The sequence below is a fragment of the Ambystoma mexicanum genome, chromosome 11, assembly GCF_040938575.1.
Source record: "Ambystoma mexicanum isolate Mex_15411 chromosome 11, UKY_AmexF1_1, whole genome shotgun sequence".
NCBI lineage: Eukaryota > Metazoa > Chordata > Amphibia > Caudata > Ambystomatidae > Ambystoma > Ambystoma mexicanum.
In genome coordinates this window covers 269,711,952-269,728,044 of record NC_090934.1, presented here as the reverse complement: position 1 = coordinate 269,728,044, position 16,093 = coordinate 269,711,952, and the positions used below count along the sequence as shown (strand labels likewise).

Below are 16,093 nucleotides of genomic sequence, written 5' to 3'. Positions count from 1 at the left end.
TGCGCTTGCTCCAACTTTGCTCGCACAGCATTCCGGCACCTGTAAAGACAAAAGGGGACATTAAGGTGCATTCTACGGCCCCAAAGCAGCCGTCCTACTTACGTGCCTTCGAATTCAACATCTTCCTGTTACACTCTCTGCCACGAATCGGGGAGAGCCTCTTCTTTGCCATCGACAGCATCTGAAAAGTAAAAGATATAAACATTAGAGAAAAAGACATTTAAAGAGAGCAATCTAAAGAGAACTTTAATACTTACAAGTCACGCTCGTGCAGCAAACGACAGCTTCGCTCTCAACTACCCTCTGCAATCAAGAGGCGGAACTCACATCCAGTGAAGTAACTGGACCCAGCGCCCCTGCACAAGACGCAGGATGGAGAGCTCAGCATTCACTTACTTAAGGTGAGCATAACAATCACCCGAGTACCACGGGAAGAGAGGGAGAGAGGGGCTAAGAACTTCTCCCAACCTTCCAGCCACTAATACCTTGATTTTCCACTTGCAGACACCTCACTCTGCAGGTCAAGCTTTCGGTGAGGAAGGGGTCAAATCCGGGAGCCAAACGAATCCTACGTCTAACGTTGAAGACGTTCTCACCGCCCAGTCAAGACGTGCGCCTCCGAGGGAACCAGGTGAGCGTTACAACAGGAGCATTATTACTTTTATTAATGATAATGATTTGTTATTTATATAGCGCTTTCGTCAAAGCGCTATACATAGTAAATATTTACATACAATTATCATCCCAATGGAAGTTGGTACTCATTTATCAATCTCAAAAGAATGAAAGACTGAATTGGCCTTGCCTGGATTTGAACCTGCGACCTACAGATCACACACAGATCGCAGCAGTGTGAACTCAACCTGCTGAGCTATTTTACTGCTTTGTTATTTAAAATGCAATGCCAATGTAAGAAAACATGTCAAAACTACAGTAGCTTGAAGTGTCTCTTGTGCTAGAAGAAATTACCATTAATGATCTCAGACCAATAACTGGACAGACTCAAAGAATATGGCAAAATACTACTTTATTTTCAATTTAATAAAGCAGGGTCAACTGGCAGACATTGGACGGATGTTTGCACACTCACACACAAACACACACAAACTTGTTTGCACACTCACACACTAACAGTGTACAGGAAATATATTTGTATTTATTTAAATTAAAAATAATAGAAATTTGCACAAAAATGTCAAACCCCACTTTATCCGTGGCACACACAATAAACGTCTCTCAACATAAATACATCACAAAAGTGAGTTGAAAAGAACACATATTACAATGCTTTACTTTCTACAAATTTCACTTCAAGAAATAATTTCTGCTGCTCAGTGAACACATTTATTGATGTTGCGCTACGCAGTTTCAATTTTCCTGCACGCTTAAATTAAAAGGCTAGCAGTAGGATTTCAAGATTCGTACAAATATATGACAATTATGATTTCCCCCACGCTTTTGGTTTAAATTAAATACAGGCTGATTTAGCTTTTTGTTCTTCAGACGCCCCCTACTTTGGTCGGGGGCAGAGAAGTCAGACAGAAAAATTGGAAAGATTTGTGGAATTATTCATTATTTTAAATTGTGATCTGGTTTACATAAAACCTTAGACACATTAAAGCACAAATGCATGAAATTCATTACATATACATATGTGAATTATTTAAGACATAAGCTCAATTTCATTTAAAAGACGTACATGTGCAATAGTCAGAGATAGATTCTCACCACACATGAAGCACCACCAGAATACTTCTTTGGAGTGTTCCATAGTCAAACTGTCCAATTCCTTATGGAAACAAATCATTCTGACTGAACTCAAAGAGTGGCAGTCTAAAATCCAATGTCTCAGAGTTTCCATAGTGGAAGGTCCCTTGCAGAAAAGACATGCAATGGAAAATCCTGGTCTGTGGGTACCATAGACCACTTCTTGGTTCTTTCCTTCATGTGGAATTGATTCAGCCTAAATCTTACAAGCACGTAACGAGACTTGGCGCATGGGGAACATTTAAGATAAACAGACACTGTCCCATTCTATGGGGAAATCTAGCCTACTCCCCGGTACAGTGAATAATTCGACAAAGATTCAAGCGTCATTCTGCAATTGTCCCTAAACAATGTTGATTTGACTGCTTCCGGATTGCCCTTTAGCTCTAAATCTGTACAGTCAATTCTATCCAACATCATTTTTGCCCTGTACAAGTTGACTGAGAGCACAGTGCAATTATCCATAATCTGATGCAGGTCTGTATATAAAGAGTTGGGTGGGGGATTAAGAAACTTGAAGTAGGTCAATAGCTGTCTACAATATAACCTATCCTGTAAGGAGATCAGATTGAGCTCATGTTGAATAATCACATTTGGGACTGAGGAAGCGAGCCCCAGCACCTTTTTCCAAAGAGAACCATGCATCCAGTGTTTATAAATCCTGTTTTTCATGTGACAGGGACCTTTGATTCTTTCTTCTTTAGAGGATTAAAATGTTGTTTTCCTTTGGTAGTGACAGGTAGGCCTTTTCCAAATGGCACTTCCATTTTACTTAAAAAACACACATGCAAAGGCATTTGTGATCAGGTGAAAGGAACCTTCAGTTTCAGGCCTTTCAATGCACCCCAGAGGCAAGGCTAGCAGCATGTAAGTGAACTGAAACCCAGGTGTATGAATCACGGCAGATTACTCACCACTTTCCCTATTAGTCCATCATCTCTCATCAGTCCAGCCATGAGCCAAAGATTCCCGGCTGCAGTTGATCTTGTAGCCTGCTCTCTGTTCTAGAACATTCAGGGCAGTGTAAGCACATCACTATCTTCATCCGAAGCTTAACAAATAGCCCTTGTTTTTGACTTCTGAGTCACATGTGAAGAGACCATGAATTTGTCAATTTCAGCCTCTTATTTACTGTTATTTGATTTAATTATACTGAGTGTAATTGCTCCTATTGGCCTCTAAAGACTTGTCACTCTACCTTGTATAGACCTTAGACACTTTTAATTGTCCAATACTTGGCTCTTGCAGATGTTTTCTTTTTCTTTAATCTAGGAGAAATATGTCTCGTCCATGGCTTATCCATCTGCCTCCCTTCGTGCTTTGCAGCTATTCCCTAAAAATAGCATCCTTGATCCCAAGCCAACATAGACTCCTCTTTATTTTGCACATGAAGCTGTTCTTCTAGCATCTCCTGACTTTGCAACCCTGATCGGTTTCTGAGGTAGCTGATTTGAATCATTACACAAGTCAGCATCCATTTTCCCATTATGGCTGTCCTATAGCAAGCTTCTATGTATCTTTTCTAACTTGCATTATTGCGCTTTTACACTTATTGGTCAGCAGGTTACTTTGTCTTCTTTTGTATTCATGATTACTTTATCATTTCGTACATGTTTCTCTTATCACTTGCGTTACATTGTTACTCTTCAGTATTTTTCATATCATTTCAGTATGTCCTCGTTTAGCTTCTACATGACATCACTCCAACCTCGTCAGATTTCACTCAGCGCTCCATGATGTCTAATGGTGCGTGCTGACATCTTTCCATATGGCATACTTCCACACTTTCATTGCAACGGTATATTTGATACAGTTGTCTGAGTTCATATCATCTCTCGTACACTCGATGCAATATAGGCATAACACATGGAGACTCACATAGGGCAGGAGTTAGGCAAAATGTGTCAAACTGTTCCTCTACAACTGGCTGCACAATGTAGTCCAGAGACATAATAACACATATCATGTTTGCTGTAGCCTTGAAGATGCACAGTAAAAAGTGTCAAGGCACAGTGAGACATACCTAGATTGGCAGCAATAAAATGCCAATCTAACCACGTAATAACACTTATCATGCTTACTTTATCATAAATGCGCTGTAGAAATGTCATTGCACATTAAGAAATGACTAGAGAGGCAGTACCAAAATGTGAGTCTAGTCACTAATAATGCATTCCATGCCTGCTTTGTCATGGATGACGATTACGTGATAGTTCACCCCCTCCTGGCCCACCCCCACAACATGTCCCCTCTCCATCCCACTCTCCTCCTCCAACACCCAAAATCAGCTCCTTGGCCCAGCATTACCTCAACATCCCTCTTCCTCGTCCCAGTACTCATGTATGAGGTAAAGTGTATCATAGCCAAGTACTGGGATGAGGACGAATAGGACTAGGATTAATACAGATTACCACTAAGTAATGTAGGCATTAGACACATTCACACACCATTCACATGCTCATTTACATGTGCATCCATCCACCATTCACTCACACACCCAGCCACCCATGCATCATGCACTCACTCACACACATTACATAATATACACACACACACACACACACACACACAAACGCTTTTTCATGTACGCACACACATACATTTATAAAAAAGACATTACAAGTTTACCGGTCTGGAATTAATTCATAAATCTCTATCCAACCCTCCTAGACGCCCAATTGTGTCTGGTTTAGGTTCACTTTTAGAACCTTTGTCTAAATTTGCAGACGCCTACTTAAAGCCTTTTGTGCGAGAAATGTATTCCTATATTCAGGATACTACAGAGGTTATCACAATAATCGAGAATTACCCATTCAATAACCAAACACAACTGTTAGTGCCCCTCGACATTGTGTCACTTTATACCTGTATTCCTCAAGATCTTACTCTAGAGGTACTTGAAGATGTACTTGTAACTAAAAGAACAGAAGGTGAGTGTCCAAATAGTTTCCTTCTATGGTGCGCTTCCATGGCTCCGAAAGAGAACTTTTTCAGCTTTAATCAGGAACTGTTCCATCAAATTCATGGGACAGCGATGGGGTCATCAGTGGCCCCGTCGGCAGCAAACCTGTTCGTTGAATACTTCGAGAAAAATGTCATCTATGACCTCGCCAACCCATTTTTTTCTCATCTACAGATTTGGCGAAGGTACATAGATGACATTTTATTAATTTGGGATGGGAGTGTTCCCGAATTAGAAGCTTTCTTGGACTGGCTCAGTAAACAGAATACATTTCTGAAATTTACAGCTACAAGCAGTGCTAATGAGATCAACTTTCTTGATTTAACCATCTGGGCTGATACCGTCGACAACACCTTAAAGGTAAAACCATACCACAAAGTAACAGATCGTAACTCTCTGCTCCAGTTTGATAGTTGTCACCCGAGACACACAAGAGAAAATCTCCCTGTGGGTCAGTTCTTTAGATTGAAGCGTAAGAGTTCCGACATCAGTACGTTTGAAAACAAAGCAGCAGCTTTAGGTGCCAAATTAACAGCAAGAGGATACCCTAAAAAGATTGTGAAAACAGCCTGGAAACAGGCTAGGAATAATAACAGAGAAGCTCTCTTGGAATACAGGACAAAGGCCAAAACGGAAGATCAAATAGTTTTTGTGAGTACCTTTAATCCACTCTCCAATAAGGTTAATGCCATTATTAAACGTAACTGGCACATATTGAGTGGAGGTGAATGCCCTCTTCAACGCCCATTATGTGCATTTAAAAGAGGTCCAAACATCAAAGATCTCGTGACCAGAAATGACATCTCTGCTAAACAACCCCAAAAAACGCTCACTGAATCCTGGGGCATGAGCAAACCTATAGGTCACACTCCATGTGGCAATTGTAGTTGTTGTGCCAGTACCAAACGCACCAAAGAGATATATTTAGGTCTGAAGAGACCATGGCTACAACGACAATTTACGAATTGCAACTCAAAAATGGTTATTTATGTCATTTGGTGCCCGTGCCGGAAAATCTATATCGGGATGACCGAAAGGAAAGTGAAACAGAGGATCACAGAACATAAAAGTTGCATACGCAATTGCAACACAACAGCCCCAATGGTAGGCCATTTTTTGGCCATGGACCACACACCTGAGTCACTCACGTGGAGCGTACTCCTACAGTTGGACTCAACAGAACCAACATTAGTCAATAAGAAAAAACTCATCAATCAGGAACAAAGACTTATTTACCTGTGCAATTCAGTTGACACCGGCCTAAATGAATTGATCGACTGGAAGTCTTTGTAAAGAAGGGCAAATACAGGCCCCATATACTGCGAGAAATAAGGCCTATTTATGCATATAAGGTTTTTTCAGTTTAGACATCTGTTTTCAGACATTTCGACTATATATTAATTTCTGAATCCATGCCTGATTATCAGATTAAGTATGCTACACGAAGTGACCAAACGCCATATTTAATAAATTTAGATCAAGTACAGAAATACGAGTAGCTAGGCAATTTCGCCACTTGTTTTACAACAAAGGAGTTTCATTTTATATTATATGTATCTGATAGCATATAGTAAGTTTTAAGATTTACAATACATTATAGACATCCACTGTGCTAACTTTTTGGCATTCAGCCATGCGTTAGAATTGGGTCCCCACCTGCTTTTGCTTCTTTCACTCCACACCAGGTATGTGTTACCACTGCACTTCCATGGAGGTTCAGTAAGAACAAAAACATGTTAGCGTTTGAACGCGCTAGTGTTCATGCCGTCTGTTTGTCATGGGAGCCTAATTTCCCACTTCCGGTAGAGTGAGGCTTTAAGCAGTGTTACTGCCGAAGGGATCAGTCGACCAGATCCGACGGCAACACCGAGCAATCACGCACGCCAAGAACCAGCAGCATGGAAGACTAGCTGCAAGGTAAGAAATTTCCTGTTATATTGTTTCTGTGCGCAGCCAGCTTTAGCATAATCTGAGTTAATACCCGTACAGGAACAGATTTGCAATCACTCGTTTTGGGAGTATGCAGGCGGGTTGAGATTTAGTTTCTATTAGCATACGGGGGAGTATTGTATTCATTACGCACAGCTACAAACACTTGCGGTGGCCGCTTTTCTTGTAAAATTCACTTATGCAGCCAGTGCTAGCATGGTTTCACAATGACTGGAGGTATCTACTGTAGGAGGCCCCTCGCACTGACCCAAAACCATGGGACTTTGTGCATTACGCTATTATAACAGCAGCGGTGTTTAATATATTAAACAATAACCATATACAATTTAAAAAAATGCAGATGAAGACATGCGAGCCGGAGTCAGAAAGAGTGTTCATTGACAGCTTCACTAAAAAAGCTTGATACTGGAACCCACGTAGCTGAATCTAACCAGCAGCTGACACTCCATGGAAAACAGCTATAGAGACTTGCAGGAAAACCTGATCAAGAAGGGACTTCTCCCTCATGCCCTGTCAGGTATGCGTTCTACTCTCCCTTCTAACAAGTATTTAACGAATTGCACTAGATGCAACAAAATAGGTATGTTTACTGGGGTCTTTGGTATGACAGGAAGTTTTTTCTGACATCAGCTTAGTACGGGAGTAAGTACACTATTTGGCTGGCTGTATTCTGACTTGATATTTCAACTGCCTCATACAAACGTCCACCCCCTGTTTTCTGCTTATTGTGTTCTAAGGTTCTTGCTTCCATTTTCGGACCCTTAGTATTAATTATTGAGACTTGGTCCTGCCACATTCATATGGCTTTACAAGTCCTTTAGTATGAACTCCTTAGTATTCCCTAATCTCATTGTTGACTGGATGCTAAATTTAAATTAGACAAGGCTTGTCGGTGCACCTTGGTAAATCTATGGATTACTGCGGTCCAGACTTCCGGTGCTACCTGTACTTTGTTTTACAGTGAAAAATTGCTTTGTCTAGATACAACACTGACCTGGCGTTATTTTGTTATTTTCTCTTCCTTTCCCTTTAGGGAATCAGCGCCCTACTTAAAAGCAGCGCACCTTACACCTCTTACTTTAGCATAGGTTTGTAGTGTGGTAAGCCTCACCGAGTTAATTACAAACAAAGGTTGAGAAGCATGCTTGACTTTGTTCTGAGCCCAACACAACCCACTTTGATGGTATGTCCATTTCTTCTTTTTTTCCCTCCTCCCTTTTTCCATAAGGTTATAACTAAGTATAACAAGAAGAAAACCCTCGAGAGCTGCAACTCCTGGCCAAATCAAGTTTCTCTATAAGGAACCAACATTATACAACTGTATTTAATGTTATATTGTTCGTCTTTCTGAAGCAATACCCCTGAAGAATTTCCCTGCACAAGATCCACATATTTAGGGAAAGAAATATGTCGGGATGAAGATACTGTGTGATTAAGACACGGCTGTAATAGAGCATTAACAGCTTGTATTTATAAAAAATTTACTGAGCAATCCGAACTTACCTAAGGATAAAGTACTAGGCAGCTAAATGCTACACGTATATAGCTTTACTAGTAGCGTTGTTTGCTTTTGTTCAGAATTGTTTGTAGGTTCTTAATGTGATTTTATGTAAATGTACTTTTTTACCTATTGTGTATGTGTTAATGAACTGTGTTAGTGACAATATTTAGGTGGAGGTCGTTTGTGTTGAACCCAGTGTTACTAGTTAATTATTTAATTTATCACTTGTTTTTCTCCTCTTTTTCCTTTTTCTGATTTGTGTCTAACTTGATGTGTTGTTTCACGTAGGTAATGTATGTTAGACAATATTTTTCTATAAAATTTTAAAAAAAAGGTGTACATTGCAACCCCATTCAGGTTGTATATGATTTTTTTAAAAAAATAGACTGAAATATGGTATAAATAAAATAAATATATATATATTTTTCTTAATTTACAATGGTCCAGAATTGTCTTTTGGTTTGAACTGTGGAGTTGCACACCCTCTAGGGGCTATTGTGAGCATTTATCTCACTAGAAAAGGAGTATAAGTGAGGTGCAGGATCCCTTTAGTAAAAAAAAAAAAAAAAAAAATGTTCTAGTGTGTTAGGGGCATGGTCCTGACCTCAATCTAAAAAAACCCCAGTCCTCATCTAGTTGTTAGGCTGGAATTAATGGTGCCAGTAAAACCGTACGGGCAATGTTTTCTGGACTGGCAAACTACGAGTTCTACTGGTGGGTGCCGTCCCACCCACCAGGTCTAACCTGGCAGGCGGAACGGCATCCACACGCAGAGATGCATGGATACACCGGCACCAATACAACATGGTGCCGGTGTTTACATGGTCCCGATTCCCGTGGAGTACTATAGGGGGACTCCACGGGAATGGGGATTAACAGAATTGCTGGTGCCGCATTTACCGGACCACCAGGGCTGGTCCGGCGGCAGCCTGCCGGTTTAACCAGCATGGCTACCGCCGGACTCGTAATCAGACCCAATGTCCTTCCTTTTCACAAATCCATTGCTGTACCAAGGAACTCCTTTACAGGTAGGCATCTCTGGCTCCCAGTTCTGGATCCTGTCATGAGCAGAGCAGGGGAGCCAGAGCCTTCCATGATGTGTGGGATGGTGGGTGGGGGGGGTTGAAGTCATTATAACTTCCAAAAGAAATGATTTCCATTACGGAAAACCAACCCCTGGTGACCCCCAATTGGTGTCCTTGCTGCAGCTCTACGAATGTTTTTGACTACGACTCCCATGATCCCTTCCCATGGACTATGATGGCTATAGCTGATGGGAGTCCAAAACATCTGGAGAGTTAAAGGTTGCAGACACCTGCTGAAGGGCACCACCTTCCAAATGTGAAGCATAAAGATAATATTGGATGCAAGAGGTTGTGAGATTTTCCCAACAAACATTGTAGTATACCCACTAAAAGGGTAAAACAGCAACTTGGTACTTCATTGCGTGCATCATTGATGGCTGTCTAAAGTCAGCAGTGGTTATTTCACTTTTTTTATTGGGTTTTTGGTATGCATCATACCTTACAGACATGTAATCACATATACCAATCCAATCATAGAATCACAATTCGAAAATGCTTCTCTAATTAAAATCCCAACATCCACCCTAATACAAACATACACACATTATTTATCACATCTTATTGCAAAAATCCTATCTAAAATATAATTTCTTAGTTTTCACAATGAATTTGTAATTCCTTAAAAATAAGCATAAAACCGAACCAATACAATTTATTTTTTAAAAGACACTTATTCTCCCTTCATTAGTCTGTTCCACAGATATTTGTTTAAACTCTCTTTATTGGTTTATCATTAAAACAGAAACAAACAAGAAAGCAGAATTTTGCAAAAAGACTGTAGCATTTGAGTACATAATATTCAGGAGACATCACCAGTTACTCAGAATCAGTGGAGGAATTGACAGAGACTGTTGATACCAATTGAGCTTTTGAGAACAAATCGGATTCATACGGTTCTCAGGTTTTTTAGGGTCTTGCAGAGGGGTGTACCGTAGCACAATATTCCGCTTTGACATCATAACAATACAGGATATCAGAATCCCATAGATCACACCTGGGGTAACTTCCCCTACCCCAGTCCATAGCTACTCTCCTTTTCGCGAGTACCATGAGAAGACCTTGAAGGCACCTAACATGACTAGAGGTCTCCTTTGTATACCCCAACAGAGGAATTAAAGGGGACGGAGTGAATTGGTCCCCAATAATCTTATTAATCGTGGTGAATACCTGTGTCGAATAAGCATAAACTTGTGGTAAGTACCATGACAAATGTATAAAGGTGGCCGGGGAGAATCCACAGCGTGAACATGCATCTGAAACCTCAGGGAAAAATGTCTGTAGGTCAACAGGAGTAAAGTAGAAATGATGCAAGAATTTTAAATGTATTAACTTATATCTACTGTTGAGCGCCTCCTTTTTTGCCTGGGCACAGCAGTAGCACCGCACATTCTCTGGAAAAGAGGTACCCAGGGAGTTGTCCCATCTCTCATGCGTCCCCTCATTCCATCCCACCTTGTTATCTACTATTTAAGTGCATAAACGTGAAACCAACTTCCTGTTGCCCTCGGACTCTATAGCTCCCTGGAGAAGAGGTGCAACAGGAGGAGCAACAGGGAAAGACGGAAATCATTCCTTCATAACATTCCTAAGCTGAAAAGATAAAAATAAATCCAGTGCGGATGCGTCCCCCAGGAGCTTAAACTAATCTTACGTAAGGAATTGACCCAGGTGAAATAAATCCTACCATCGGGTAATACCCAGCTTGGACATACATGAAGTGTAACCCTTTTCACTCATTAAAGGGATCCTCGGGACATGTACTACCAGTAGAAGCGGAGAGTTCAGTACATGCCCTCAGAACTTCTCTTTGATTCGCCTCCAAGCTTTACATGTGCCGTCAACCATATTTGTAACTCTCCCAATTAAAAGTGTCAAAGTACGTACCACTGATCTCAAGAGTGAAGGTGAAACAAGGGCCCTTTCTATCTGAAGATGAGATCTATCCAGGTTAGGAGAATGCCAATAGGACAGAAACATGCCTTGGGCTGGTCAAAGTAGGATTCAAAATCTGGAAGTGCCAGTCTGCCCCTCTCCAAAGGAGCTATCAACTTATCCCAACATATTTGAGCCTGCCTTCCCGCCCGGATAAAACCAGACACAATGGACTTCAACACTTTAAAAAAGGACCAGGGCACCACAATCGGCATGTTCAGGAAAGTGTACAAAAACCTTGGGAGAAGAATCATTTTAACCAAAGATATACGAGCATACAATGGTAATGACAGGTGTTTCGACCTTTCCACTACAGACCATTCTTGAACAAGCTTTACGACACCTTTTATCTGGTATGAAATCTTCAGGGATCATGCTAGTTCAATACCCAGGTGGCAAGTGCTCTTCTCCTGCCATTGGAAACCCAACCCATCAACATACCTCGTATTCCTTCAGTTAAGGGAAACAACACAGACTTAGCAGTATTAATATTAAGACCAGAGTAATGTCCGAATTCAAGAATATCAGCCAGGATGGGTGCCATATAGGCCACCGGGTCTTTGGCAAATGGGATCATATTGTCAGCATACAACAAAATTACTAGTTGGTGTGTATGCAAACGTATGCCTTTATGAATGTGATTGCAACTGAGTAACTCTGCTAATGGTTCCAGTGCCAAGGCGAACGATAGGGGGAAAGAGGGCACCCCTGTCATGTTCCATGACTCATCTGGATGGCTTCAGAAATCCAATCGTTAACATAGAGACGTACAACGGGCGAGGTATACAATAAGGAAATTAACGATAAAAACAGCTCCCAGACCCACATCTGCCTGAGCACCGTAAACATGAAGGACCACACTATGGCATCAAATGCCTTCTCCGAGTCCAAAAGGGCAGAGACCACTAGGACTGCTGATCTAATGCTGAGAATTAGCAAAACACCCTACGCAATCCATATGACGTGGTCCTCCCGAAAATAAAGCCAGCGTGATCCACTTTCACACTCTTGCCCATTAATGGGGCCAATCAAGCCAACAGGATCCTTGCCACATTTTATTATCTATAATAATGAAGGCAATAGGCCTATATGAAGAGCATTTTTTGGCCTCCTTTCCTGGTTTCAGGAGAAGAGTAACCACCGACTCCTTCATAGATTCCGTCAATTTCCCATCTTCCAAATTTTGCTGAAACATATGCAGAAGGTGTGGAACCAGAGTGGTAGTGATGCCTCATAGAAGTCGGCCGTGTAGCCATCCGGGCCTGGAGCCTTACCAGAAGGCAGAGCTCTGATGACATTTTGAACCTCCTAAGCTGTAATAGGGCTACCCAACCACTCCCTTTCTCCCTGCGCAAACTAGTACAATGCAATCAGATCGAGATAATTATCAATCACAGATTGAGACGCAGTAACCTTGGAAGAATATAAAGTGTGATAGTACCCCACCAGATTCCAGGTGATGTAATCATCAGTATATTGCAAGTCACCAACCCTATTCTTTACAGCCATAATGTGGGATTTTGGAGTCTCAACCCGGACTGCACTGGCTAGGAGACGGTCTCAGCATTGTCCCTCTCCATACTGGCGGACTGAGGTATGCCTATAATACAAATTCATCTCCCTCTCCGAAGCCCCTCTAAATTTCCCAACATCTACCTAGAATTGTGCCTGGAGAGATGAATCAGAAACAAAACCTGTGTCTGCCTCGATCTTTTGGAGTAAGATGTCCCTATTGGCCAGTTCAGCCCTAATAGTGTTCAAAATGACGGCCTCTTTGGTGATGCATTTCCCACCGAGAACCCATTTAAAGGCTTTCCAAAGTACTGAAGGAGAAGCCACTGTCCCCAAATTTTCCCAGAAAAAAAGTAAGGCTACTGTCCTTGATAGAGTCACAAAACACTGTATCAGAAAGGCTATCATTCTTGAATATCCAAACCCTACCACCACTCCTCCTACCAGTTATAGCCATTCTAACAGTCACAGGGCATGATCTGATAGTGTATGTGCCAGAATAGTACTGTCTGTTACCCACCCAGCACCTCTTTCTGTGACTAAGAAGTAATCCTGCCTGGATGGAGACTGGTGCACCGACATTATATATGTATAGCCCTTGACCTGCCGATGCCGGTTTCTCCAAACATCAACCTGTTCATTAGTGGTACAAATCTGTTGTAACAAGTGTATGGCTTTAGGGACCAATCTATATATCCCTCCAGTTCTATCTATGTCAGGGTCAAGAACTGCATTGAAGTCACCAGCCCAAATGAAAAAATTAGCCCAATATTTCTGCAAGTGTGTCTCAACCCACTCCAAAGAGCCAAGGGAGTCTGTGTTGGGGTTTTCGTAATTGACAAGCATGACCTATTAGGGATTTTGTCAGAGGGGATATGTAGGGACACTGTATATGTGTAACGCTCACTTGGTTCCCACGGAGGCGCGGCGTCGAAGGCGCAGAACTCTGAAGATGGACAGGAAGGGCCCCTCTATTCTGGCTTCCCTGGCTCGTTGGATACCCTCCTGTGCGTGAAAAGGGAGTATTACCAACTGTGGAACAATGCTCAAGCCTCCCACTCCCTTCCAACCCTCCACGATACCTCCTCCACGATTCCCCGTGAAGCCTCACCTTAGGGTTTGGAAGGATGAGCTCTCCATCCTGCTTCTGATGCAGGGGCGCGTTGAAACCCAGTTACTTCACTGGATTGAGGTTTGATGGGAGTTCAGGTAAGCTTGACTGTTCAGGTAAGGCGCTGTAAAAGTTCTGTTCAAAAGTTCAAGCTTAATAATAATGTTCGTTGTCTAATTGCAGCAAGCACTAATGCTTATGTCTTTTTCCCCTTAGGGGCCGGGGTTCGGAGTGCCGGAGATATGGCGCCGACCCGAAGTGAAACAGTTCTGGACGAGCGCTCAGGTAATGTCTTTGCATTCGCTCATTCAATGTCTTTGTCTTTTTTCCCCATAGGGGCCGGGGTCCGGAGATGCCAGGAAGCGGCAGGACCCGAAATGCAGTGGGAATAATCCAACAGGTAAGACTTAAAAGGAAACTGAGCTTTCCTTATTCATTTTCTCCCTCTCACCTTTGTTCTTGTCTTTTTTCCTCTAGGCGCCGGGGCGTAGCTGAATCCGGAAGATCGCTGCTGAAGATGGAAGCGCCTTGCAAAGGTGAGTAAAATGCAGCGCTGCAGCGATCGAAACAAAATGCCTTTAAAATGATGTCTTCCTTTTCAGGGCCGTTGGAGAAATGACTCCGGGATGCAGATGTAGCAGGTAAGGGCTTTTCTTCTCCTATTCTCTTCCTTTCTCCCCTTGCAGGTGTTCCAGGGTGCTGGCAGGCGTGGCTGAAGTCAGGATGCAGGAGCTGACACGGTGAGCGTCCAGCTGCTAGGTGCAGAACAACGCGAAGCACGTGTGGCTGTTCGGGTGGGGTTAAAATAGCCTTGGAAGAAGTTCCTGGTATGTATCCTTCCACCAATCAGGTATGTATCCTTCCCCGACCACACCCGGGTGGTGAAGTAGTCCTACAGGTAAAGTAGTCCCATTCAGGCCTCAAGAGGGCCTGGATGAAGCAGCAAGGTCTGCATCAGGTAAGTGTGCACCCAAGCACTTAAACACATATCCTCTTCTATGAGCCTGGCGCCTAAGGCGCCAGGACTGGGGTCCGCTATGAGCCTGGCGCCTAAGGCGCCAGGACTGAGTCCAAAGGGCCCCGACTTGGGCCCGCTGAGACTTCCCTGGGGAAAATGATGTCTGCCTCTGGGGTTGCTGGGCCCGGCCTGGCTCCTTGGCGGTAGGCATCATGACAATATGACATTACATTCAGAGGAGGCAGTAAATAATGGCAAGGGGATTCTTATGCAGAATACAGACATCAAATGGCTGGTGCACATTACAAATGGAAATGCACATTCTTTTAGTGAGCATGTGTTTAAAGTGGTCTACTTCAAGGTAAACAGGTCACCTGTCCAGTTTGCACTGTGTACATACTAACCTGAATTAACCAATTAACACCCCTCCCCATTAATTGGTAACTTGTCTTTAACAAAGCAGTGCAAAGCAGGCTCAGTTGACGTGTCAAAATTGAGGTGCTTTTCTGCAATGGAATTAAAACGTGCAAAGATATTTTACTGGCTATGTGATCTCATTCAGCATTGCACAAACTGCAAGGCTGAGTGATGCAGTGATTGAAAAGCACTATTCTGTGCTGAGAAAGAGATTGTTGCAAATAAGTTGGCAAAAACTATTGTGCTCGGAGGAAAAATACAGAGACAGCTATGTGGGCATGTTCAACATAGATGGGCAAGTCCTGTTGAGTGACAGGGTTAAGGTTTAAAAGCAAGGGAGAGAGTGGGTGTAGACAGACTGGTTGGGCAGTGTTGCAGAGGCTCTCTGGAGGATGTCAGATTGAGCTGATGAGCGGTAGACACAGGGGGAAGCTGAGGTTCTGGCCGACAAGCTGTGTCCTTCGTGTCGGCTGCTGGGCTTTGAGGAATTCACAATGCTCCCGTTTGCTGATAATCCAATTCAGAGGCGTCCGGAGATAACAGTTTGTGAATCTCACTGGAGTGAAAGATGAATATACCTGTGACAAATGAGGTGCACATACGGATGGATGCATTTTCAGATAAGTAAGTGGTTCTCCTGCAGGAAAATGACATCCATGTGATGTCTTTGCATGTACAACAATACCTTCCGTGGCTTTGAGGGGAAATTGAGCCCCCGAATATTCCAAGTCATACAATGTACCCCATCAGCCATCATCCAAAACCCGAAGGGACAATCTGAAGGCCAATCTATGATAACTTCTCAGTCACATCCCAACAGAGGCATATTGAGAGAAAGCCCATGCTGGCACTTCTCTTCCATGGGGCAATGTTGCCCAATCCCAAGTACTTGATGAAT

The 16,093-nt window shown here is 42.7% G+C and overlaps 1 long non-coding RNA gene across 1 annotated transcript; it reads left to right on the top strand.

Moving 5' to 3' along the window:
• Nucleotides 1–6,557: 6,557 nt before the first annotated feature.
• LOC138504698 (uncharacterized) lies at nucleotides 6,558–7,772 on the top strand. The gene is made up of 3 exons (XR_011279909.1): nucleotides 6,558–6,646; nucleotides 7,020–7,196; nucleotides 7,713–7,772. It is a non-coding gene; the product is annotated as an uncharacterized lncRNA (long non-coding RNA).
• The last annotated feature ends 8,321 nt before the right edge of the window (nucleotides 7,773–16,093 follow it).